A 26,303-nucleotide genomic window follows, 5' to 3' on the forward strand; every position below is an offset into this window, starting at 1 on the left:
TTTATTCCTGATGTTTCACCGGCATCTATGGCTGGCATCTCTGAAGATGCCAGCCACAGATGCAGGCTAAACATCAGGAATACACTCTTCTAGAACATGGCCACATAGCCCAAAAAACTCACAAAAAACTAGAGACTTGTTTATTTTGATGAATGGAGTTTGTGCTCCTTGAGAATTTTAAAAGTTCTTTTCAGACACGATGCAGGACACTATGAAACTGCAACACTCCCCCCCTTTTCTTTCTTTCTTTCTTTCTTTCTTTCTTTCTTTCTTTCTTTTTGCTCTAAAAATATTCCATTGGTCTTTCAGCTATTAATGTAACTTGGTACGGTGTTTATTTTTCTGTGCAATGGCACTGCATTGCTGACTCATTCTAACACTCCTCTCTTTTCTCTCTTTCTCGTTCCCTCTCTCCCTCCCCCCCCCCCCCTCTCTCTCTCTCTCTCTTTTTTCTCTCTCTCTCTCACACACCATCTTTGTCATCCTGCTTTGAGACTCTGCCTAACCCCTGGTCCTGTAAACAAATGGAAAGTGGAAATAACTCAAAAAAGAACTGTTATCCTAGCAATAGCTGAGCATGTAAACAAGCTCCAGAATCTTGCACAGCTCAGAGGTTCTGATATTCTGGTGTCCTCTTTCAGTATCGGAAGCTCCTGCCAAAACATACAGATGAATTGAGAAGTCAAGAAAGAGAGATTATATGTCCCTTCTCTGGAAGGGAGGCAGGGAGTAGACAGAAAGCAAGATCCAAGCTGTGTCGCTCCCTGCTTGAAATGCTAAATTTCTATGTGCAGGGACTGACTTGTGCAGAGGAGTGCCATGTGAACCATTACCCATTAGGGTTGCAAGTTCAGGATCAACCAAGCCCTGAGGTTACTGGGCCCAAACCTGAGACCTAGGTATGCCCCTGCCCCCTCATTATGGGTTATGCAAGGAGTATGTGTGGATGGTTTTAGCACTGGGCTATGACTCTGGAGACTAGGGTTCGAGTCCCAGCATGAACTTGTAAACCCACTAGGTGAGCTTGGGCAAGTCACAAGCTCTCAGCCTCGGAGGATGGCAATGGCAAACCTCCACTGAAGAAATTTGCCAAGAAAACCCCATAATAGGGTCGTCATAAGTCAGAAACAACGTGAAGATACAAAATAACAGCAGCAGCAACAAAGGGATATCTGTGGCCATGTAACATCAGTGTTCACTCAAGATGGCAAACATTATTTCTGAGGAAGAACAGACAAGCTAGGAGAGACTGCAGCATTTTGCTGTTTCCTTGTAGTCCCAAACATATGGAGGGCACCAGGTTCGAGAAGGTTGTACTATATATAGCCACTTGAGAACAGGCCTCAGAGGCAGTCAGACTTCCTTTTGAATTTTCAGGTACATGTTTACTTAACATGGTAGCATTGCTTATTACTGATTGCGTCTGTATTGTACTAACAAATGCACTGACCTGGCAGAGACAGTCATGATTACTCCTCTGCCATCCCACTTTTTCAGCTGTTGTTTAAATGTCCTAGTTTCTCTGTCCATCTCCAACTTCATCCTCAGCTTACTCCAATTACTAGGAGACACTGCAGCCATTTTGGCCTGAGCCTACTGAGATGACAGATGATTAGTCAGGATTGTCCCTGCCAAATCAGGACAGTCAGAGGGTATGGAATAGGAACTGCCCTTGTGAATACTTCTGGTATTTCTAGCTCAGTTGGACAAAAATCTGTCAGGAGGGTTTTAAATATAGTGCACCTTTAGTATCTGCTGAGGTTTGGTTCCAGGACCCCCTATGGATTCCCAAATCCTTGGATGCTCAAGTCCCATTAAATACAGTGGCACAGTAAAATAGTGTCCCTGATATCAAATGGCAAAGTCAAGGTTTGCTTTTTGGAGTTATATATTTTAAAATATAAACATATTTTAAAAATATTTTCAAGGTGTGGATGCTTGAATCCATGGATACAAAAATCGGTAGATATGGAGGGCCAACAGTAGAAAATCCCAACTGGCAACACAATTCCCAAAGATATCTGCACCCCAATAAGTTATCCTGAGACGAATGAAATAAGGCAGGGGTGAGGAAGCCATGGCCTTCCAGATGTGAAGGAACTGCTATCCCCATCATCCCTCACCACTGGCCAAACTGGATGAGATGGATGGGAACCAGAGTCCTATAATATCTGGAAAGCTGTGGGTTGCCTGGGCTTGGAATAAGGCAGTGAATTACTGGGTTTCTTCAAGATCATTTACCATCCTAATTCATTGCAGGCTTAAACTTCTCAGCAGAATGGGTCCATTAATCATGTCTCCCTGTCTTCCACTCTGGCAGCCTTACCAATGGCATCCAAAATCTGTCACTTGGACTTTTTGCCTCATAGAAGAGCTGCCACAAAGATTATGTCTGGTTCTGTGTGATTTATGTATTAATTGGCAATCTTGGAGTCCCCAGGGTTTTGGGACTCTCCTAGACACCTTCTTTTGGGGGCCACACAAGACCTCCTACTCCTTTTGTTGTTTGACAAGTTTGTTCTGATCTGTTTTATGTTGACCTGCCAGCCTGCTGGGAATCAAAGCTTTTCCCTTTCCTGGTCATTTTCCAGAATGCCTCTAGAGGCTGGAGCTTTGCTTTTCAATGCATCTGGCCCCAACTGCCCCTTTAAGTAAAATAATATTAAGACTGGACTCCACTGTTGGCTTGAAAACATGGGACTGAGGCAGGGTAATGGTGGACAGCAGGTATGCATACCCTTCAAATGTCCTGATTTGATGAGGCTAGTCTTGGTTAATCCTCCGTCATCCCACTTTTTCAGCTGCTTTAAAAATGTCCTGGTTTCTCTCTCCTCCTCCTACTTTCCCCCTCAGCTTACATCAATTGCTGCAAAAATGCAATTCAAAATGCAAAAATAGTCTGCACTCAATTAATTCTTCAGGAAGGAGGGCAGGGGGCAGAATCTTACCCTTCACTATAAACTCCGGCAAAAGCAAACTGCTGCAACCTCTAGCTTGAATGTTCTTCCACATTAATAACTTTTTTTTTGCCAACTTGACCTTACTCTTAATGTTGCTAGGCTGCTCGCATCCAGGTTTCCACTTGGGAAATGTTAGAGAGGATGCTATTTTTGACCATTAATCCCTGTGGACTGTCATGGGAAGGACTGCTACTTTGATTATACTGCACCGCAGGTATAAAAATGTCTCAAGCTGAGCCTGTTTTTAAGACTGGGTTTCAGCTATCTCACTGTCCAATCTGGCATTCTCTTTCATTGCATAGTGCAGCTTATTTAGCACCTTTCCAGGTAGCATTCTGTAGCCGAGAAAAGAGAAGCACAATTAAATAGGCTTAGAAGCCAGAGGCCAGGGCAGAAAAGCTTTTCTAACAAGGCCTGTATTTATTTTACTTTTCAGTAGCGGGGATGGGGGGGAGTGGAGCAAAAAAAAAAAAAAAATCCCATCCATGCCCTCCTTGCATCTCCAAACACTCAGAGCAAAATCCACAGTGGGTCCTTTTCACAGGAACGCATTGTTTTGTTTTCCTCCTCCTCTTGGCTGAAACCTGAAGTGCTTTTGGCTTGAGAGGATAAGATAAAGCTGCGTTGATCAGTCGTCCTAGCCCTGGCTAGGAATCCTTTGCTGCTGTCTTGCTCTGTGCCAATGTCCCATCATCCCAAACAGATCTCTGGCTGGAAATAACAGCAGATATTTTTCTCCAGCCCTGCAACTCTGCTATCAGTTGCACATGCAGCCCTTATTTTCCTAGTCCCAGACTTCATTTGGCTGCATGGCTTCTCTTCAGCTGGTATTTCTCCTTCCACTTTCTAATCCTATTCAAATCTTGTGACCAGGTAATTCTCTGATCTGCCCCTTTATATGACGCAGCAAGAATAAGCAGCAAGTTGAGGATTGGCTTGCCACTGCAAACCAATTTTGGCCTAGCCCTAGCTTCAAGCAACCTTATCTAAGTCATTTTTAATGTTAAAATAAAAAGATTTTTCTTTAAAAGAAGGAGGGAGGAAGAGCCAAAGATGAATAAGCAAGTCTGTAGCCACTCCTTCCTTGTTTTCAAGAAAAAGCTGAACAAGCATCCAAGAGAGCAGTGTTAGTTACAGGAAATCCGTCCATCGGATACACCATCCAAAGTTGAGGGCTCCTTTTGAATCTATAAGCAGGTATTTTTGTGTTTGTTGTTGTTGTGTGCCTTCAAGTTGTTTCCAACTGAAAGTGATCCTAAGGTGAAATTATCATGGGGGTTTCTTGGCAGGAATTGTTGAGATGGGGTTTGCCATTGCCTCCCTCTAAAGCTGAGAGAGTGTAAGTTGTCCAAGGTCACCCAGTGGTTTTATATGGCCGAACAGGGATTTGAACCCTGGTCTCCCAGAGCCCTAATCCACTACTCAAACCCATTCTGGCTCACATAAGTTTGTATACATTATAAACAGGCATCCACCACTGAGGTTAATGGAACTTACTCCTAGGTATGCAAGCATAAAGTTTCAGCTTTATTTTGCAGTCCTATGCACATTTAATGAAAAGCATACAATACTGAGAGCCAGTGTGATGTAATGGTTGAAGTATTGGACTAGGACTCAGGAGACCAGGGTTCCAATCCCTGTTCTCCACTGAAACCCACTGGATGAACAAGTCCCACTCTCTCTGCCTGAGAAGAAGTTAATACAGCTCCACTCTGAACGCTTGCCAAGAAAACCCTCCAATAGATTAGTCTTAAGGTTGCCATAAGTTGAAAACAATTTGAAAGCATGCAACAAAAAGAAAAAGAAAACTGAACCCAATGGGATTTATTTGAGTAAACATATGCAGACTTGCAATATTAAGCTAGTTTAACATTGTTAAGCTGTGCGTCTGCTACACAGCTGCAAGATGTGACACTTTTGGAAACATCATTGGGAGAATCCCAAGATGTTAAAGTCTATTCATCCATCACCCTGCCTATCCCACAACTGCCCATCAAGGAATAAATATGACCACATTTTAGATAATGAACTGTGCTCAAAACCAATTAAAAATCTAATGCAGTGGGCCCTTAATATCCGCTGGGGTTTGGTTATAGGACCCACCCCATGGACACCAAAATCCATGGTGTCAAGTCTCATTAAATACAATGGCATAGTAAAATGGTATCCTTGCTTTTTGGAATTTATATATTTTTTGGAATATTTTCAAGCTGCGGATGATGACTCCACGGATAAAGAATTTGTGGATACATAGGGCTGACAGTATAACAACCAGGGTACAGTTCCTTCCTTGACCTCCCACTATAGATCAAAAGTAAAGGCTAGGGGGTGGAAATCATTCAGCCCTCCAAGTTGTTGGACTACAACTCCCAGCAGCCCCAATCAGCAGAGCAAATAATGAAATATGCTGGGAGTTGCAGTGCAAAAAAATCTGGAGAACCACATTACTCCCATTCCTAGGCAAAGACATGAAAATTAATATTCCTCCACAGAATTCTCCCCAGATTGACTGACTGACTTAATTACTTGAATATTATCTGAACATGCCAAAGTGCTGCAGAAGAATCAGTTTGCAGAGAAAAACATACAAAACCTTGTTTCCTGTGCAGAAACCACATTTTCTGTACAGTTAATGCAGTTTTTTAAATATACATTTATGTGGGGAAATCCCATGTGTTTTTGTCCACAGAATAATTCCCTTTTGGGATGTTCACATTCCAATAGAAAACTAAAAAATTCTCAGTGGCCTATAATGACTGGGTTTCCTGATGGCCAGGAATCCTCTTTTTTGACCTAATAAACGTGGTGCAGTGGTTGAGTGTTGAATTTTGACTCTGGAGACCAGGGCTTGATTCCAACCTGGCCATGAAACCCACTGGGGAGGCTCTTTGTAGCTTATTTGTCATATACAGTAAACTATGTTTCATAACCAGTGGTCAAAGCAGGGGTCAAAGCCAGAGCTGGTAAAGTCACATATTTGGACTATATCTCCCAGAATGTCCCCATTTAGACATATGGCTATGTTGGCTGGCAGATCCAAGGCATCACAATCCCAAAAATTACTTGTTCAAACTCTGGACAAAGGTAGTAAACAATGGTAGAAATAAAAAAAGTGTGGACAAGCGTGGGTAGAAATAAACAAGAATTGCCTGCTGAATACAGTTGGCCCTCCATATCCACAAATTCTGCATTCATGGATTCAACCCTCCATGGCATAAAAATATTTACAAAGACAATTCCAAAAGTCAAACCATGATTTGCCATTTATTATAAGGGACAACATTTTACAACCCTATTGTATTATAATGGGACTTGAGCATCTATGGATTTTGGTATCTACGGAAGGTCCTGGAACCAAACCCCAGCGGATACCAAGGGCACACTGTATCCAGTTCTGGAAATGATCTAAGAAGCTAAAAAGGAGAGTCCCTAACCCATCAGAAGGCAGAATCAGGCAAGGAAGATACTTGGAGAAACAAAGAAAAATGGGAGGATTCTGCTGCTTTGTAGGCCTCTTTATGGGCTGACCAGTTCACATTTAGGTGACAAGTGCTTTCTAATGGAACATATTTGATTTGTATTTTATGTCAGCCTGTGTGTAAGCAGCTAAAGAGCTAGAAGGCAAATAGGCACCCCACTTTGTGTGTCTTCCAGTGCTGTGGACAGCTCCCTAGCTGTGCAGCCAGTTGCAAGGAAAGGGAGCTTAGAAGGCCTTGTTATTATTATGACTAGGGCTCTCAGTGAATCAAATAAAACAGATGAATCAGCTGATCCTGAAAATTTAGAGCCAGAGTGGTCTAGTGGTTTGAGCACTAGACTATGACCTGGGTTCGAATCTCAGCAAGGGAAATCCACTGGGTGACCTTGGGTAAGTCACACGCTCTCAGCCCCAGACAAAGGCAATGACAAACCTCCTTGGAAGAAATTTTGCCAAGAAAACCCCATAGTATGACTTGAAGGCACACAACAACAACACCAATCTGCAAGTTTTATTTGCTTAACCAATTCACTAATTGGTTAAAGCTGTCACGCTATACACACTCCAGAGCTTTAAACATTACTTTTCAAAAAGTAAATTAGTCACCATTAGTGTTCCAAGGCCCAAAGAAATACTGTAATTAGTTTCCACAGAACAACTTTTTCTTCAAGGTAATTTTCACTTTCATATTTCACAAAAGAAAGTGCAATGGTTACTTTGAGGTTTTTCTAAAGGTATTTTTTAAAAAAAGTAATTCTGTGCTGCCTTGCTTCTCAAAGGTAAGTACAATTATTTTTGGTTTTGAACTTCTGAATCACTGGTCTGTAATACAAAACATATTTTGTTCACCTTGACTGTATCTACTGTTCAGAGTTATAGCAATATGATACCACTTTAACTGTCATGGCTCCACCCTACAAAATGTGATGCATCAGGAGAGGAGGGATTGAACATTAAATCCGGTTAACCTGAGAACTGTATTTCAAGAGAATGCCCTAGAATTTGGTGGCAGATAATTCTAAATCCCACACCAAAATTCCAAGCTCAGAATTCCACAGAGAGGAGCCATGACAGTTAAGTCGGTATCGAACTGCTATAATTGATGACAATGAATGGAGATGAAACCTTGCTGTCACTTCAACACTCACAACCAAGCATAATGCAGCAACATTAGCCAAGACTTGAAGTAAGTGATATTCCTCTTTCAGGAATGTAAGGTCAAGGTGCTGCCTTGAGTTCCTATATTGGGAGAAAGGTGGGATATAAGAAAATATAATAATAATAATAATAATAATAATAATAATAATAATAATCTTATAGTTACAAAAGTAACTTGAAAATGACAGCTATATCACAGAAGGAATTGTACGACTCTTCATTAAGTTAAAATAACAATACAGCATAATTATAACTGCATTATTGGGGAAAGAAATTAATTATAAATAAATTGTTATTTATAACTAGTTCTTCCCAAGCTTTCTGCTGTGAATGAAAGATTTATTGAACTCAATAAGACTTACTTCTGGATAGAAATGCATAAGATTGCACTGCAAATTAGTATATAGTTGTAGTTGAAAACAATAATTTGGGGTGCTACGGTGGAATCACACTTTGTTCTTATAGTCACAATTTCAGCATTTAGGAGAAAAGGGATGACCCTTCCAAGTTGGCCCTTGCTATCTGCGTTCTTTATATTGTACTATAAAGACATATATTGAAATAATTAAATCTTTTTTTAATTAATCGCTTCCAATTCCTGTTAGAATTTCAGTCATTAGAAGAACATTTAATGATTAACCATCCATAGGCAGCTGCTTATCTAGTTACCCTATGAAAAAAATTACTATGGGAGTAAGATAGATACAGTGCCAAACCAGTACATTTCTATTCAGATGTAAAGCCTATTGAGTGTAATGAGACTTATTCCTAGTCAAGTGATTATAGGGGTTGCTGCCTTACTAGAGTTTTGCTACCACAATACTGTACCATAATACAAGGATTTTAGGCCAAAAGGGAAAGTTATTTCCTCTCACAGAGCTCAGCAATGATCTATATGGAAGAAGATTGTATATCTTATTACTGTAGCTCTTCTTCAATAGCGTCTGCCAAAATTATATTGCAAGGGTTATGTAACACAGGAATCTTATTTCATTATTAACAGAAATCCATGCTTTATATTCCCCCCTTGAACTGGTACTCAAGGCAGCTATGATTTCTCCCACTAATAAGACCCTCAGTCTTTTTTCAATTCCAACTGGCAATATGGCTGCCAAACTATGTACAGTTTTCAAATGGGAAAAATGTTATTTGCTGTCAGAAGAGCATAGATTGAAGAATCTGGTTGCTGTGTTTCCACAGGAATGCACAGACTGTTCTACTTAACTGTATTTATTTATCTTTATGTGAGTGCTTATGTTATGTTAGCTATGATCAGGGGCAAGGAGCTAAATCAACATACACTTACTTAGCTTTTTCTCTGTGTGTGCAACTTTTGAAGCCAGCTTTATAGGAATCCCTTGTAAATCATCAGACAGCTGGGATCTGAAAGAGAGAAGTCCAAGTTAAGTAAATTGTTTTTTAGGAACATGGACCACTACTCCCAGTGTTGCAACACATTTTTTCAATAAAGCAGAGTCAACTTCAGCACTGCTATGAGAACAGCAGCGCAGACTCTTGGCATCAAACAGCCGACCCTCTCCCTCTTTGCTTGCAATAGTTCAGCAAATAGGATTTCAAAGCATAAAGGTTTCCAGACTTTTTGATACTTAAAGGGTATAGGCTTATTTGTTTCTGAAGTGCATTAAAATGTTCCTCCATCTTTTCTTAAGCCAACAGGCAGCCTTCCTATAGGATGGTTCAGCAAATATTCATGACTCCTTGCCTTCCTCATCTCCAATCAGTCAGGCTACTGATTTTTCCTGAGTTTCCCTCTATATCTTTCAGCCACTTTGGGCTACCAAGATTAATTGTTACTCCTCCTCTTGAGATGATGCCGTTGCCCATATACTGGCAGAGAATAGGAAAATATTGCCCAGGGATCTGGCACTCCAAAAAGCACAGAATGACACATGCATATGACAGTGGGGCTTAATTTCTCAAGGTACACTTCAATCCTTGGTTCAGACATTGATCAAAATGGGGACTGCAGTCAAGAAATCAGAAGACTAGGAATGGAGAGGGCAACTATGCAAGAATTAGGAAAGATCCTAAAGAGTAAAGATATACAACTAGGAACAAAAGTTAGAATTGTACAAACCATTATATTCCCCATCACCAGGTACAAATGCAAGAGCTGGACAGTGAAGAAAGTGAAGAAGAAAATCCATTCATTTGAGATGTGGTGCTGGAGAAGAGTGCTGAGGATACTGTGGACATCCAAAAAGATAAACAAATGAGTCCTTGAACAGATCAAGCCTGAAATACCCCTGGAGACCAAGATGATTCAATTGAGGCTGTCATACTTTGGCCACATCATGAGAAGGTGCAACTCATTATAAAAGATAATAAGGATAGGAAAGACTGCAAGAGGAAAACCGCATGCTTGATGAGTATGTACAGCAGTGGTTCTCAACTTTGCTAATGCCGTGACCTTTTAATACAGTTCCTTGTGGTGACCCCCAACCATAAAATTATTCCTCTAAGACCATCAAAAATATGTGTTTTCTGATAGTCTTAGGTGACCCCTGTGAAAGGGTCATTTGACCCCCAAAGGGGTCGCAATCCACAGGTTGAGAATTGCTGATGTACAGAGATCTTGTAGCACCTTTGAAACTAACTGAAAAAAAGAAGTTGGCAGCATGAGCTTTCATAGACTTCAATCTACTTCCTGAGATGCTTTTGCCAACTTCTTTCTTTCAGTTAGCCCGAAAGTCTCAAAGGTGCTACAAGATCTCTCTACATACCGATTCTATAGACTAACACAGCTATATCTTTGAATTCTACCATATGCTTGCTGGATGGACTCTATTAAGGAGACCACAGGTATGAATTCTGTAATCAGAGTAGTGGAGGATAGGGAGTCTTGGAGATGTCTCATCCATAGGGTCGTCATTAGTTGAGGTCAACTCAAAGGCTGTTAACAACAACAACAAACACTTGCTGACTTGCGTCTCTATGTTGGGAGAAAGGTGGGATATAAGAAAATAATAATATTAATACTACTACTAATAATAATAATAATTGGATCCAAATGTGTCCCAGTGTGCAGACTGGTAATTATGATCACAGTGGATTAAGTGCTATATGCTGGAACATGGAAGATGTAGGTTCTAGAAGAACGATACCATTAAGTGAGTGGAACATGGGTATTTTGTAAAACATCATTTAATAAGGATATTCACATATCCAAATGGTATGTATACCAGTTGTGGATTGTATGAAAAGCATATAAATAAGAAAGCTATTTACCTACTTGGAGACTCTGGATGTTGTTGTCCCAACACCACGTATAAAGATGATCTTATATAGGACGTTTTACCTTTAAATAAACCAATAAACGAATACTGAGTCAGAAATTTAGGATTGCTTCAGATGGGACCAGTGTACAAACTAACCATCCAGTTCCTATTCTTATAAAACACTGAATTGAAGGCCTCCATACAGTTCAAAGTTTTTGCGTAGTTATCCCAACACTTGATAACCTGACTAGATTTATTGTTTCCTGTACTCTTTGTAAGCATTCACGTTTTGGTGTTCCTGAACATAAGCTACGTAACATTTGTTGTTGTGTGCCTCAAAGTCATTTTTGATTTATGGCAACCCTAACATGCAAGGACAATTGGCAAACTTAAACAAAACATTTGACAAAGAACATATATCTCAAGTCTCTAAATAATGAAGATAAACAAGGATTTCCAAGTCCCCTATCCCACTGTTAATCTTGCTGGACAGCCTTGGGTCACTCATAATTTCTTAGCTAAACCTATGTACAGGATGGTTGTAAAAAAGAAAAAGAAAGTTAGCTTGTGTTGCGTTTAATAGTTTATTATCTTTTAATGGTGTTTTAGCTTTTTATGTCTAGTTTTAAATCATTTTAACATTGTCAAAAGTTTTATCCTACTTTAATTTTTAATTTCCCCAAGTTTTTAGCTGTACTGTGTTAAATTGTAAGCTGCCTTCTGTGCCAATTTTGGGACAAAAGCAGTATACAAATAAACACAACAATAATAGAGCCCTTTAAATACTTGTCTGGCCACCTCTTTGTCTCACTTTAAAAAAACGATTAAAGCCTTATTTTTTCTCTCTTGCTCTTCCCTGTGGATCTGTACTGTATATATTTTAAAAACTTTCTGTTTCTTCCAATTTCTAGGTTAATTGCTGCATGCTTTGACTTGTACTTTCATTACTTCTTTCCCTACATAAGGAATACAGTATATCCCTTTCTATTCAACTACCTTTCCTTTTGTAGCATACTTTTTAGGTTTTGAGCCTTCAGGAGGGACATTGTATTATCTATGTATGTGTCTTCAAGTCACCTGTCAATTTAGGTGACCATATAAATTTCATAGGGTTTTCTTAGGTAAGGAATACTAAGAGGTAGTTTTGCCAGTTTTTTTCTTCTGAAATATAATGGCTTGTGTATACCCAGCACACTTTTATAAATAATACGTGGTGGTGGTGGTGATAGTAGGAAAGAGTTTAAATTATAAAATTGAAAAATATAAGATTGTTTTATAAAACCCAAACTTTCCATGGACAATGCAATTATTTTATCTAAAGCCTTGCCTAAACTTTGTTGTGAGCCTTCAAATCATTTCCAGCTTAGGGAGACATGAAGGTGAACCTATCATGGGGTTTCTTGGCAAGATTGTCTCTGAGGGCACCTGTCATTCTCTTCCTATGGAATTTGCCCAAGGTCAACCAGCAGGTTTTCATGTCCAAGCGGGGATTCGAACCCTGGTCTCCCAGAGTCCTAGTTCACTTCTCAAACCAATATACCGCATTGGCTCTCTACCAATACTTACTTGAAGTCCTACCAAAGTTCATGTAAATTACTTCTGGGGGGAAAAGCATTCATTAACACACAGAAACTATCCAAATTTCAAGCACAGGCAATTAAGAATTATTTTCCATTTATATCATGGGCTCAGATTTCTCCCACTGGACCTACAAATGTTTGTTTGCTAAAGCATTGAGAATTTAACATTAACATTGTTTAATGCTTGCATAATTTGTTTATAATTATTGTATAGTTTATATGTTATCCTTAGATTGTACACCTCTGGCAAGATTTAATGTTTTAAACTGACTGTTTCTGTAAAAGGCCATGTAAATTTATGGTGCTATACAAATAAATGATGATGATGATGATGATGATGATGATGATGATGATAATTATTGAATGTGACTGGGCCAGAGTAAATATTTATTTGTAGGGCATTTAACCCCTGAGTTGCCACATTAAATTGACCAAGTCTGGCCAAAGACAGTTTAGTAAAACCAGAAAATCTAAATGATCTCCCTCGTCAGGAATACAGAATAAAGTGTGTGTGTGTGTGTGTGTGTGTGATTATTTTTGGTGCCCTTTTACAATATTTCAGAATCTGCCAGCTGTGTTGCGTTGTTGCTTCCTTCTCTCTGCCTTGCCAGCTCTGAAATTAATCTAGCTATAGAAGAGAAGGCACCAAATTTCTTGCCTTTATGTGCCTATGTTAAAATAAAGTGACTGGTGTGAAATGCCTTCTATAAAAATGACATATTTTTACAAAAAGATTGTCTATATATTCTAGTTCCCATCTGCTTTGGGCTGTAATTTCTCTCTCTCCCTTTGTACAGAGATAAACAAGGGGTGTGTGTTTTTGTGCTACTGTCAGCACTGCAGGCCCAGTACAGCTGCAGAAGAGCAAAGCTGCATTTTCTTTCTGCGTGAAGGCATCTTCTACCACCAAAGGTTTCAGAGAAACTGAGCCTACAATCTGAACTCTGGCACTTTTGAGGATGCAAGGTAGCCAGCCAAACCTGCCCCAGCTGCTTCAGCATTATATCCTTTCTCCTCTATTTATTTATTTTTTAAAATGCCTTCTACTCCTTTGCAAGCATAGAATGTTCTAAAAGTTCTATTTCCTATTACAGGCAGAGGAGCAAGGGGAGATGGGAGGAAAATCCACTTTGGTTTGCTTCCCAGCAATTTCAGGGTGACCAGATGTCCTCACCGCAAAGGAGGACAAGGCCCCATAAAATGTAGGACATTCCAGAAAAATAGAGCCTATTCCAAAAACACTAATATGAATATGTGTGTGTGTGATTATTTTTGGTGCCCTTTAATAATATTTCAGAATCTGCTAGCTTCTTAGTCATGCTCCAAATGGAGGACATTTTGGAATTTCTCCTAGAGGGGAGGTGGAAAAGTAGGGCATATCAGGGAAAAGGAGGATGCCTGGTCACCCTGCAACTCTTTGGAAGGAAGGAAAGAAGGAAGGACAGACTGATTATATAAGCACTCTCCCCTCTTCCTTGTTGTTGTATGCCTTCAAGTCATTTCCCACTTACATCACTGGGTTTTCTTGGCAGAATTTCAAAGAGGGTTTGCCACTGCCATCCTCTGAGGCTGAGAGAGTGTGACTTTCCAAGAGTCCCCCAGTGAGTTCCCATGGCTGAGCAGGGTTTGAAAGCTGAACTCTGGTGCCTCCAACAAACTACAGTATAGGCCCCAGAATTCCATAGCATTGACCCAGGTCAGTTAGTGGTATCTAATCAGATCACTTCTCCAGTGTGGATGCAACCCTTATAGTCCAAAGCTCAAAACAATGGCTCCCCCTTTTCTTCCTACAAAATATCCCATACTGGATTGCATGGTTCTAGAGCAGTGGTCCCCAAACTGCGCCCTTTAAGAGATTTTGGACTTCATCTCCCAAAGCCTCAGCCATGTTGGCCAATAGTCTGGGATTCTGGGAGCTGATGTCCAAAATCTCTTATTAAAGGGCACAGTTTGGGGACCATGGTCCTAGAGACTCCAAAATGTCTGCTACATAAGTAAAACTGCTCTGATTCAGTTTTGGAATCACCCTGTATTTCTTTTTGACAAAACAGCTGGGCTAGAGAGATGCAAAAATTCCAAAAGTATGGCGTGAATATAAAACTACTCTGATTTGGAAAGATTTGGAAAGAAAGTCCTCCTTTCTTTCCTTCTTCCAAAGACCTGGGAAGTAAACCAAAATGGATTATTCTCTAGCATCTCTCCTTGCACCTTTGTCTGTAATGGGAAATGTAACTTTTAGCACTTTCTGTGTTTGCAAAGGAGTAGAGGGCATATAAAAAAACAGAGGAGAAAGGATATACAGTAAAAGCAGAAGCAGCTGGGGCAGATTTGGCTTAGTACCTTGCATCCCCAAAAGTGCCAGGGCTCAGATTGCAGGGTTTGAGCTGTTTCCTCTGAGCCCTTAGTGGCAGAAGATGCCTTCACGTATTTTGGAACAATCCTGTGTTACTTTTTTTCTTCTTCTTGACAAACAGCTGTGCAAAAATCCAAAATGCATGATGCAAACTGCTCTGATTTTTTTCGGTTTTGCCCCATTCCTGTCTTTTTTTTTTGGGGGGGGGGCTTTACAGAGATACAAAAATCCTCAAAAGCATGGAGCAAAAGCAAAACTGCTCTGATTGGGTTTTGTTCCATTCCTTTTGGGATAACCAGGTTTTTCTTCTTGACAAGACAGCCGGGCTAGAGAGAGAGCAGAAGTCCCAAAAGCATGGTACAAAAGCAAAATTCCCTGATTGGAGATGCAAAAGGATCCCCCAAAAACCATGTACAAAGCAAAAGTGATACAGAAATTCCCCCCCCAAAAAAAAAACCATGCTGCAGAAAGCAAAACGCCCTGACTGGACAGTTTTGCCCTATCCCTTTTGGAATCACCCTGCATCCCTCCCTTTCTTTAGACAAGACATCTGAGCTGGAGAGATGCTACCTTGGCTCTTGGTCCTTTTATGTATTTTCCCCTTTTGCAATCTCTCTCTCTTTCTCTTAGTCCTGCCTCCAGCTTTTGCAAGCAGCCTTGCAAAGTGTTGCGCAAAGCCAAGGAGAAGGATGCTGTGATTCTTCCTGGATTTGCAAAAGAGGGTGTTTGCAAAGAAAAACAAAAAATCTCTCTCTCTCTTTCTTTCTCTCTTCTTTCTCCTTCTCTCTCTCTCTCTCTGTGCTGGTGCTGCAGAGGGTCACGTGGGAGTCCCCGAAGTTTCCATAGCGAGGCCTCTTTCGGCGTCACATGATGACCAGGATATAATGAAAGCACATTGTAGCCAAGGGAGCATTGCGCGCGGGGAGCCTGCCTTTTGCGCAGGAACTTCTCCAAGGAGGACCTTTTTTTTTGGGGGGGGACAGGCTTTTGGGAAGGGGGCAAGGGGACCAGGGCGGTCCGAAATTGGGAGGAGGACCCCCTTCAGCCCTGCCCCAAGACCCCCCTAGCTTTTCCCCTTCTTTTTCTTTTTGGGAGGAACTTGGAAAGGAGGAACCCCTGCGTGGGAATGGCACCTGTTCCTTGCCAAGATTGCGCATTTTTACGCACGGTTGGGAAAAAATGAGAAGCTCCTGGAGGAGCAGATCCAAGCCCCAGGAGAAGAAGAAGGTGGTGATGAAGATGATGGTGGTGATGATGATGGAATTTTGTGTTTATGGCTTGTGTGCCTCCAAGCCCTTCCCTATTTAGGGCCACCCTGTGTGGTGTGTTGAGTCGCCTTCAAGCCAACCTAAAAAGGAGACCTATCATCCGGGGAGCTTCTTGGCAAGGTTTGTTCAAAGGTTTGCCATTGCTGCTTCTCCTGAGGCTGAGAGAGTGTCGCTCGCCCAAAGTCAGCCAGTGGGTTTCCAAGCCGAGCAGGGATTCGAACCCTGGGTCCCAGAGTCATAATCCAACCCACAAACCAGGACGCCACTGTATTATTGTTTCTTTTTTAAAAAATGAGGCGATTTTCTATTCTTTTTCCACCCCCCTCCTTTGCTTTTGGGGGAGAAGAGGAACTCCTGCCTTCAAGGAGAAGGTAAGTTTCTTTCCAGTTTGGGGTTTTCTTTGCGGCAGGGGGCGAGGAGAGATGCATATACACATTTACTTATCTTATTTATTATTTATGCGTACCCTTCTTGGCCATGTTGTGGTTGTGGTGTGCCTTCCAGTCGCTTCTGACCTATGGCGACCCGTGTTTCCTTGGCAGGTTTCCCTTGCCATCCTCTGAGGCTGAGAGAGTGCAGCTTGACCAGGGTCACCCAATACCTTTCTGTGGCTGAGCTTGGATTCGAACCCTGGTCTCCAGAGTCCTGGTCCAGCTCTCATACCAAAGTACAATTACACCCTGTATCCACAAAACGGGGGTACTTTTTGGCCAAGCAATAAAGGCATCTTCAGGGATGGGGTTTTCTCTCTCTTTCTGGGATGGCTCCCCCAAAGCAAAGAAAACTGGGTCTTTTGGAGCCCCACTTTTGGTGGGGCTCCTGTAAAATAACAACAACAACAGGGCGACTAGATGCCCTCACTACAAAGGAGGACAAGGCACCCCAAAATGTAGGACCTTCAGGGAGGAGAATGAAAAACTGGAAACACTCATATACATGTAAAAGCCTACTCTTTGTGTTCCAAATGATGTTTTGCAATCCCTCCTGGGCTGAAGGCTGAAATTGAGGACTTGCCCTGGAAAAAGGAGGACGTGGTAAAAAAAAGGAGAGGGGGAGGACCAGGCTTCGCAAAAAGTCAAGGCAAGGTTTTTATTTATTTGGTGGTGGTTGCCTTTGAGTGTGTGTATGTTTTCCCTGCCTTGCACCATGTGGAGGAGGTGGATCTTATCCATCTCCCCATCTTTCTCCATGGGGAGGCTTTGGACACCCCCCCAAAAAAACCCTTCTTGGTACCTTTCCTCTCTTTCCTTTCCTTCCCCCCCCTTCTGATGTCCGCATTCCAGCTAATGTTGCGCAGATAAAATTCAAACTCGAGGTAAACACAAGAGGAGGAGGAGGAGGAGGAGGCTGGAGAGGAGGTGGTTTCCATCCTTAGATCCCACCTCCTCCCCCGAGGGAAACACCTCCTGGGCTGGAGAGATGGCCACAGTAGGCCCCCAATGGCCACTAGGTAGCCTCTCTCCATCCCTGAATTCATAGGCTCCTACTTGGATATCTACACACAGAGGCACAGGCTTCCTACAAGCCTCTGATCTCCTCTTAAGTGGAGAGCTTTTGCTAGCCATCCCCGAAAGGGTGACTCTTTCCCATTCCCAAAGGACAGGGCCGGACAGTGTGACCAGTCTTGACCTCCTTTTCAAGGACCTGTCCTCCATTTCAGCCTCCCCCCCCCGGAGTAATGCCCAAACATCCTCCCACGACTAAGGTCCAAAGCACACTGCAGAAATCATCCAGTTTGAGACCGCTTTAACTGCCCTGGCTCAGTGCTAGGGAACCCTGGGGAATGTAGTTTATGGTGGCACCAGAGCTCTCTGACAAAGGAGGCGAAATGTCTCATGAAACTACACTTCCCAGGAGTCCCTAGTGTTGAGCCAGGATGGTTAAAGCGGTCTCAAGGTGGATTGTTCCTGCGGTGTGTTTTGAACCGAAGAAGCATGACTTTAGAGTTCTAGGAGGGTTTTCTTAGTTTTTGTTTTGGAAGGTCCCGCATGTTCCACGGTTAGGACAGACCTTGCCAAAAGACTTGAAAGAACACGGCCACAACTGGTGAAAAGGCCAGTAGAGCATTGAAAGTTTATAATACAGTGTGTGTGTGTGTGTGTGTGTGTGTGTGTATATATATATATATATATATATGGCATTTTGGTTTGCCCAATAAAGGTATCTTTCCTTCCCTATTCCAGATGCCTGAAGCAGCTGCCTCACTCTGCCCAAAGGCAGAGCTCTCCCTGGCTGCATCGTTTGGATGGCAGGGCATGGTGCCAGTGTGGCGTAGTGGTTTGAGTGTTGGACTATGACTCTGGAGATTAGGGTTCAAATCCTGGCTCAAGCATGTAAACCCACTGGGTGACCGTGGGCAAGTTACCCTCTCTCAGCCGCAGAAGATGGCAGTGGCAAACCCCCTCCGTAGAAATGTGCCAAGAAAACCCTATAATAGGTTCGCCTTAGGATTGAAAGCACACAACAACAACGTCACTGTTTCAAGTGCCTGAAGCAGCTGCCTCATTCTGCCTAAAGAAAGAGACGGCCCTGGTTACGCCGTGTTCCCCCCCCCCCCCCAAAAAAACCCACTGCAGCCAGGACTGACTCTGCCCTTTGGCAGAGTGAGGCAGCTGCTTCAAGCACTTGGAACAACAGTGACGGGTTTGTTGTTGTATGCTTTCAAATTGTTTCTGACTTATGGCAACCCTAAGGTAAACCTATGATAGGTTTTTTTTGGCACGTTTCTTCAGAGAGGGTTTGCCATTGCCATCCTCTGAGGCTGAGAGAATGTGACTTGTCCAAGGTTACTCATTGGGTTTTTATGGACAAGCTAGGATTTGAACCCCGATCTCCAGAATCATAATCCAACACTCAAACCACCATGGCTCCTTGCCCCGGCCCCAAACACTTCAGCCAGGGCTAGCTCTGCCCTTGGGCAGAGTGAGGCAGCTGCTTTTTGTTGGGTAAAGTAAAATACCCAAAATATATTATATTATATTATATTATATTTAGCTTTTGAAGCTCCACTGGCTTCTTCATCAGTTGTTGATGTGTACTTTCCGACTTGACAAGGTTTGTTCACAGAGTTTATCATTGACACTGAGAGAGTGTGACTTACCCAAGTTCACCCAGTGAGTTTCCATGGCTGAGCCGGAATTTGAACCCTGGTCTCCAGAATCATAGTACAGTACTTAAACCACTACATCACACCGGTTCATTCTTTATCAGGCCAAGGTTTTAAAAATCATACTGGAAATTGTATTATTTTTAACATCTTTGCGTGATGAAAAAGCCAGCAGAGCTTTGAAAGCTTGCAACATATATTTTATGCACTTTGCTTGGTCCAATGAAGGTATCAGTGTTTTGTGGAGTTTGAAGACGACTGAACTTTGCTGTATGGCCAACACAGCTACCCCTGGATATGTTTCTTGGAATATTGTGTTTATTATTTGATACCTCATCCCCATTCTGTGTTTATGGCCAGAGAGAAAGAGATTGAGAAGATGTGTTGGTGGGCTTTTCAGCCATGGGGACCAGAGTAACTTGGCTGCTTGTAGATACTATGCACCTAGACTTGAGGGATAGGTGCATGGGGACGTTTGATGTTGTGCTTTGGGCAGGACAATATGTCTCTCTGGCCCCAGCTGTGACAATCTGGCATCTAGCAAAGTTGGTTTGTTACTCATTGGAAAGCACAGTGGTCCAATGCCAATGTGGTGTAGTGGTTTTAGAACTGGACTACACTTCTGGTGGTCAGGGTTCAAATCACCGCTCAGCTGTGGAACCTACTGAGTGGCCTTAGGCAAATCACACACTCTCAGCCTTAGAGGAGGGCAAAAACAAAATCCCTATGAGAAAATCTAGCCAAGAAAATTCCATGATAGGGTCGCCATACGTCAGAAATTACTTGAAGGCACACAGCAACAACAACAAAATGGGGTGGTGCTGGTGTTGCGTATATTAGAACCATTGCTCTTTCCCCATTCCTTTCTGTTTTGGAGAACGGTCTGGTGTTTGGTTACTCTTCAGTAGCTTATTTCATGCACTGCTTTAAGATTGATAAAATAATCTTTAAATTATTCTTTGCAGTGCTATAAGATTATTCAGATCACTTCCTGTAAAGTACTCATAATCATTGCAACATCTTTGTAAGGCAGAGCAGTAATACAGTATTGCATCCGTGTTGAAGATGGAGGCAAGGAAAGAAGTTGCGGCTAAGATTATTTAGGGCCACAGTGTATGCATGGTAGATACATCCAAAGCAGACAATTGCTGGTTCGTAGCAAAATGCCTTAGCCATATTTCTTGCCTAAGAAAACCCTATGAAACTCATAAGCTTGCTGTAAGTCGACAGATGATTGGAATACACACGCTGTTGCACCTTCCCCATTTTGTCTGGCACTCCATTTCCTAAAAACTGTACTCTCTCAGCCTCAGAAGACAGCACTGGCAAACCCCAATCTGAAAAAAATTGCCAAGAAAACCCCATGATAACTTTAGGGTCATCTTAAGTTGGAAATGTCGACAACAAGCATGTGTATATGTCTGTGTGCATCTGAGAGCGATCAGGAGAACACATGCACAAGTGTTGGGAATATGTCTCCCTCTTCTCCATCATCACCAGTGGGAAAATCAAGTTTGAGGTCTTCTTCATTGGTAACGCTGTAGTAACTTAGGAACAAAACAAACAGCTGTTTTGCAGTAGAATGCTGGGAAGCAGGGAGGTTATTCCTCTAAGCAGCTGATGGATGTACAGTACAAGTGAAGGAGTACTATTTTTGCTTTGCTTGTTTCTGCATATTATTTTTTGTGGGGGGGGCTTTAACCACTATAAAGAAGAGTAAGGCACCTGCAAGTTTCATAATGACACAGAAGAAGGCATTTTGGCTTGTGGAGCTTTTCTTCCTGTTCTGTATGGCCTGACAAGCCATATTTGCTGAAAATCCCCTTTTATACGCTACTAAAAATAACGTTTAGAAGCCCCATCTCTCCTTGCCGCTGGCTGTTGTAATGTTTTCATGTTTCCAGGCATATTGTTCTTGACATAAGAAGCCCTGTAATAGCAGGGTGGAAGTTTATGGGGGTTTGGGTAGATGACAGCCGGGTGCTTATGTGGTTAGACAGTGTTGACAGCTGGCTACTAAACAGTGTTGATGTTGGGGGGGAAAGGGGAGAGCAAAATGATAGCCGTGATGTGTCAGGCACACAACACATGTAGCGTGCGACTGTTGGGTGGGAGAAGACGGATTGTGGTGTTTCTCCTGCTGGGGAGAACAGACTATTCTGCCCACGAAACATGCTTGAGGCTCCCTCACATGCGTGAGCCAAAGGAGACTTTCCTCCCTCTGGATTTCAGAAGGACATTTATGTGTTGTGTAACTCCGAGGATAAAGAAATAGCCAACTAGGGTGGAGGAATGTTTGGGAAATGTTTGTGCAAAATGACATTTTAAAGCAACATGTTGTGTGTGTAGGGGGGTGTTTTCTCCAGGCCACTTTCCCATCCAGGCTAGTACTGAGCAATTTCACTGTACATTTTAAATCCAAAGCTCTGCCTTTGCAAACATTTCTCTAATTAATTGCTGAAAGTTCCTCCTTGTGAATACTTTCTGGCAACGGGGAATAGTTGCCTCCAGTGAAGAAAAGACTGGGTAGGTTGAATGGAGATCTTCCACCTTCAGGAAGGAAGAGTTAGAGTTATTGAAGAAGGCAGAAGCCTGTAACCGAACAAACTTAAAGATGCATATATAAAGATACAGGTATTTAGACCAATATGTTGTTTCTTTAAATGAGCGTGGCTCCTGGAAGTTTAAGGTGGGCAATGCTGTGCTAGTTTTAAAGGGTAGTGATTAAAACTGGAGAAGTACTATACCGCTGCAGAATTATGAGGAAGTAATAAGAAAGCTTTTCCAGCTTTTTCTTTAAAAGAAAAGAGAAAATAATCTGATTTCGTCTACTCCCCACAAAATCTGTGAGATTTTACTCCATTCCAACATGATCTTCCTCTCATAAGGGGATGGGATGAATTTTCGATATCACAGTTAAAACAAGAGAGGACAACGACAAGAGATAAAGATGTGAGCAGGCCTTATGTGGCACTGCTGCTACATTCATGCAGCAACAAAATGAGCCCTGAATTGAGCAAACATTGGCATCTGGCAATGCCCAGGTTTGTTTGTTTGTTTTATAACATGTGGGTTCTTTGGGATAGGATGTGCTACTTTGCTTCCAAATCCTGAATTTATTTCCAAAAAAGCTAGCTTTTGACCTATGTGAAATTTCTTGCTTTAAAAATCTCATTTTATTGTACGATGGGCCCAATGCTGGGATTTGATTCCAGGACCCCCTATGGATACCAAAACCCATGGATGCTCAAGCCCTATTATATATAACAGAAAAGTAAAATGGTGTCCTTTAAATAAAATAGCAAAACCAGGGTTTGCTTTTAGGAATTTATACATTTCTGGAATATTTTCAAGCTGTGGATAGTTGAGTCTGTGGATAAAGAAGCCGTGGATAAGGAGGGCCGACTGTACAGTGGTACCTCGGGTTACGAAATTAATTCGTTTCGCGGCTAATTTCGTAACCCGAAAAACCTTCGTAAGCCGAATTGCCATAGGCGCTAATGGAAAAAAAGCCGCGGCTCTGCCGCGGCTCCATTGAAAATAGCGCCGAGGTTTTTTCGTAACCCGAAAAAACCTTCGTAAGCCGAAACAATAAATCCCTATGGGATTTTTTCGTATCCCGAAAAATTCGTAAGCTGGGTAATTCGTATCCCGGGGTACCACTGTAGTAAGTGTGTGTGTCTGTGTTCTTCAAGTTGCCCATGGACTTATGGTGACCCCATGAATTTCATAGGGTTTTCTTAGGCAAGGAATACTCAGAGATGGTTTTGCCATAAGAACAGAGGTGGCACTAATGCTGTTTTGGGCAATGCATTCAGAGTGAGGAACCTACAATGCTCTTGCTGGAGCTGTAGTCCCAAACATCTGGAGAGCAAAAGGTTCTCCATGGCAATATTGGGAGTGAAAGGAGACATTGGGAGCATTTTTATAGTGAGTTTAGATTGAATCAAGAAGAGAAAGACTGGTTTTGTTTGGATAATATGGAGCCAGGAAAATTGTTGGAAATCCATGTGACATTACTGTGCATATTTCATGGTAACATATTCATGTATGAGAGTCATCATGTTCAGGGTTATGTTTTTAGCATGCCATGACTGAGCCCATAGCTAGGGAAGTCTGTTGCAAAGTCTGGAAAAGTCCAGTGAAAGTCCAGTTGTGTGCATAGTAGAGCCTGCAAATAACCGTTTCACTAAGGTGTGTGTGTGTATCTGTAAACCACCTTGGGCCCCTTTCCAGGAGAAAGGTGGCCTACAAAATAAATAAGTAAATAAAAATATACCTGGTTTCTAGCAGCTGATATAGTTGTTGAAAACATTATTAAATAAGAATTACACTGTTGCTTGTGGCTTATTCTGTATTGTTGGGGGAATAATCTTTATAAACCTATATTTCTGAGGGGGGAAGCTAATTATATTGGTATGACTGGGGAGACAAATTCAAGATCACTTATTATAAGTACAGTACATTTTATAACATTTTGTAAACCACTCTGTTTTACATCATATTTGGCTGGAAATCAGCTAAGCATCTGATTATATAAGGAAAGGGAATCGTAATGTGTGCTATTTTGTATAGAAGCAGGATGTGGCTGTACTGGATTAGTTGATGTGGTATGACTATGTCTTTGTGTGCAGAATGTGCAATGTATGCATTACGTGATTTGTATTAAGGATACATGATTACAGGGATGTAGCCGGGGGGGGGGGGTCTGGGGGCCCGGCCCCCCCCCTTCCATTAGAAAAATGAATGGTGTGTGCTGCTGCGCCGCCGCACTCAAGCCCCATTATAATGGTGGCACTTAGTCTGGACCCCCCCTTCCTAAAATCCTAGCTACGTCCCTGATGATTATATTGGGGATGGGTTTTGTTTGGGGAGTGTAAGGTTTCTAATGACAAGAGAGTTAATTGACAGCAATAGAGGGAATCTAGAGATGGGTTCACATGTCCATAATTGAGTCGACATTGTGAGTATACCAACTACACTTGGTTTCTAGTTCATTGTCAGAAACGGAGGGGTAAATGTCCAGATGGGTAGGAAATACAGCAGAAAGCATTGCATGGTTTGTGTGAGTCTGAATTTTCACAACACACGCACACGCACACACACATCTACGGATCAAGTGCATACTGTGGTTGCATTTTTAGTGCTGGCATAGCAAGAGTGTACTATGAATAGGAATGCATTCACATTGTGCTGCCATGTGAAGATCTGTCCCTTGATAAGAGGCATGCAGAAGTTGCTGCCGCCATTTTGGCAAGAGTGTGTGTGTGTGTGTGTGTTGGTTTTTTTTTCCCCCAAGCTATTTTGAAATCTAATTATCTGGCTTGGAATATATATAGTCCATTCACTCACTGTGTGTCGTCTTGTCCTAGAATGGCTGTTGATCGGAACAGAACCTGTGAGGTTTGCTGCCATTGTAAGCCGTCAGGATGAACGGGAGACATTGTCTCCGATATTTTTCAGAAAGGCTATTTGTTTCCCCAAAAAGGAAAACATATTGCATGTGTTCAGTGGAGCTATGCCCTTAGGTTGTTGCATTTTATTTTACAGATTCTCCTTAAGAGCTCCGTCCAGAAACAGATATGGTTGTCTCCCATATCTGAAATGCTTGGGAGCAGAAATGTGTTGGATTTTGGATATATATATATATATATATATATATATATGGATTTTGGAATATCGCTATTTGCATATATGTACAAGTAGACTTTCATGTCAAGGGGAAACTTCTATCTTTACCTTAACATAATAATATATCGTGGAGATGGGACCCAAGTCCAAACACAAAATGCATGCATGTTTCATATATATTATATGCCTCATATACATGGCTTTAAGGTAATTTTATACCATATTTTAAATAATTTTGCGTGCGAAACAGAGGCCTGTTACAGACTGCCAAAATAAAGCTGCTTCGGGTCTCTTTGGAGGTATGCTATTTAAATGATGCATGGGTCCTAAGAGTCCGGAGGTCGCGCCAAAGCCCCACTCCATTCCTAAGCACTGGAGGGCAGCTTTGGTGCAGCTTCTGGATTCTTAGGGTGCATGCGTCATTTAAACAGCATACCTCCAAAGAGACCCGAAGCAGCTTTATTTTGGCAGTCTGTAACAGGCCAAAGTTTTTGCACACTGAACATTCAGAAAGCAAAGGTGTCACTATCTCAGGCGCCCACGAAAAAGGTTTTGGCTTTAAAAATATTTTAAAATTTGGAATTCTGCATAAGAGAGATGCAACCTGTAATGCTTTTTTGTTTTCTTTTCTTTTGCATTCAGTGTTGCAGCCATCTAGTAGGCTAGTAACTAGATTGTGCTTTATGCCTGCCAATCTGAATATCATTTAGACTTTTTGTGGTGCAGACAAAAGTCCAGTTGTATTAAATGGCTTATTTTGTTGGGCCAGGAACATAATATTTAGCCAGAGAGAGTGGATATTGTGAAGAGATTTCATTTTGTGGCATTGTTTTTGATAGAAGGAAGATCTGTTTTGTGTGACACTGTTTTGTATGACGCTGGTTGTAATGGAGTCTGCGGGATGGGCTTTGGTTGTGTAGCATTTGTTTTGTGGATTTATAGAGTGGCATTGGTGGTTCAAGTAGGACTGTATTGGCACCAAGGAGTATTTGTTGGACATGTACTGAGCAAAAGAAAGCAGTTTAATAGAACTGAAGTGATAATATCAGGGTGGAAGTGTCCTCTGAAACCAGAATAGCGGAAGGATGCTTGAACAATTATTTGGCATTCTATGAAGTAGGTGACTAATAGGTGCATTTTTGTGGGCCACAGCATGCATTTGTATGTGTACACATAGTGTATAACATGAATTTAGACCAACCCCTTGTGGTTAAGAGTATTGAACTGGGACTTTGGGAGACTCAAAGTTTCAATTTAGCCAAGAAATTCACTACTCAAGTTGAGCCAGTTATTCTTTTTCAGCCTGGCCTGCCTCACAAGGTTGTTATGAGGAGAAGATGGAGAAGAAGAGAATCATGCTCAGCATCGATGGGGCATATGCATTGTGGTCGCTGTGTGCCTTCAAGTGTTTTCTGACTTATGGTGACCCTAAAGCAAACCTATCACAGGGGTTTCTTGGCAAAATTTGTTAAGAGAGGGTTTGCCATTGTCTCTGAGGCTGAGAGTGTGACATGCCCAAGTGGGTTTCCA

General features: G+C 41.8%; 2 long non-coding RNA genes across 7 annotated transcripts in view; one reads left to right on the forward strand and one right to left on the reverse strand.

Moving 5' to 3' along the window:
• The window catches only part of LOC121930426, a 16,364-nt gene extending 7,384 nt beyond the window's left edge, over positions 1 to 8,980 (reverse strand). Inside the window, exons 1-2 of the long non-coding RNA XR_006103939.1 lie at positions 8,903 to 8,980; positions 7,587 to 7,677 (exon numbers count right to left, since the gene is read on the reverse strand). This is a non-coding gene — a long non-coding RNA (uncharacterized LOC121930426). The remainder of the gene's footprint in view (positions 1 to 7,586; positions 7,678 to 8,902) is intronic.
• A 6,645-nt stretch (positions 8,981 to 15,625) lies between these two features.
• The window catches only part of LOC121931472, a 155,936-nt gene continuing 145,258 nt past the window's right edge, over positions 15,626 to 26,303 (forward strand). For 3 of the 6 annotated variants that reach the window (XR_006104141.1, XR_006104143.1, XR_006104144.1), the window contains exon 1: positions 15,630 to 16,407. This is a non-coding gene — a long non-coding RNA (uncharacterized LOC121931472). Of the gene's footprint in view, positions 16,408 to 26,303 lie in introns of all 6 variants that reach the window. The other 3 variants (XR_006104140.1, XR_006104139.1, XR_006104142.1) reach the window with 2 other exon arrangements.

Source organism: Sceloporus undulatus, chromosome 5 (assembly GCF_019175285.1).
Source record: "Sceloporus undulatus isolate JIND9_A2432 ecotype Alabama chromosome 5, SceUnd_v1.1, whole genome shotgun sequence".
Lineage (NCBI taxonomy): Eukaryota > Metazoa > Chordata > Lepidosauria > Squamata > Phrynosomatidae > Sceloporus > Sceloporus undulatus.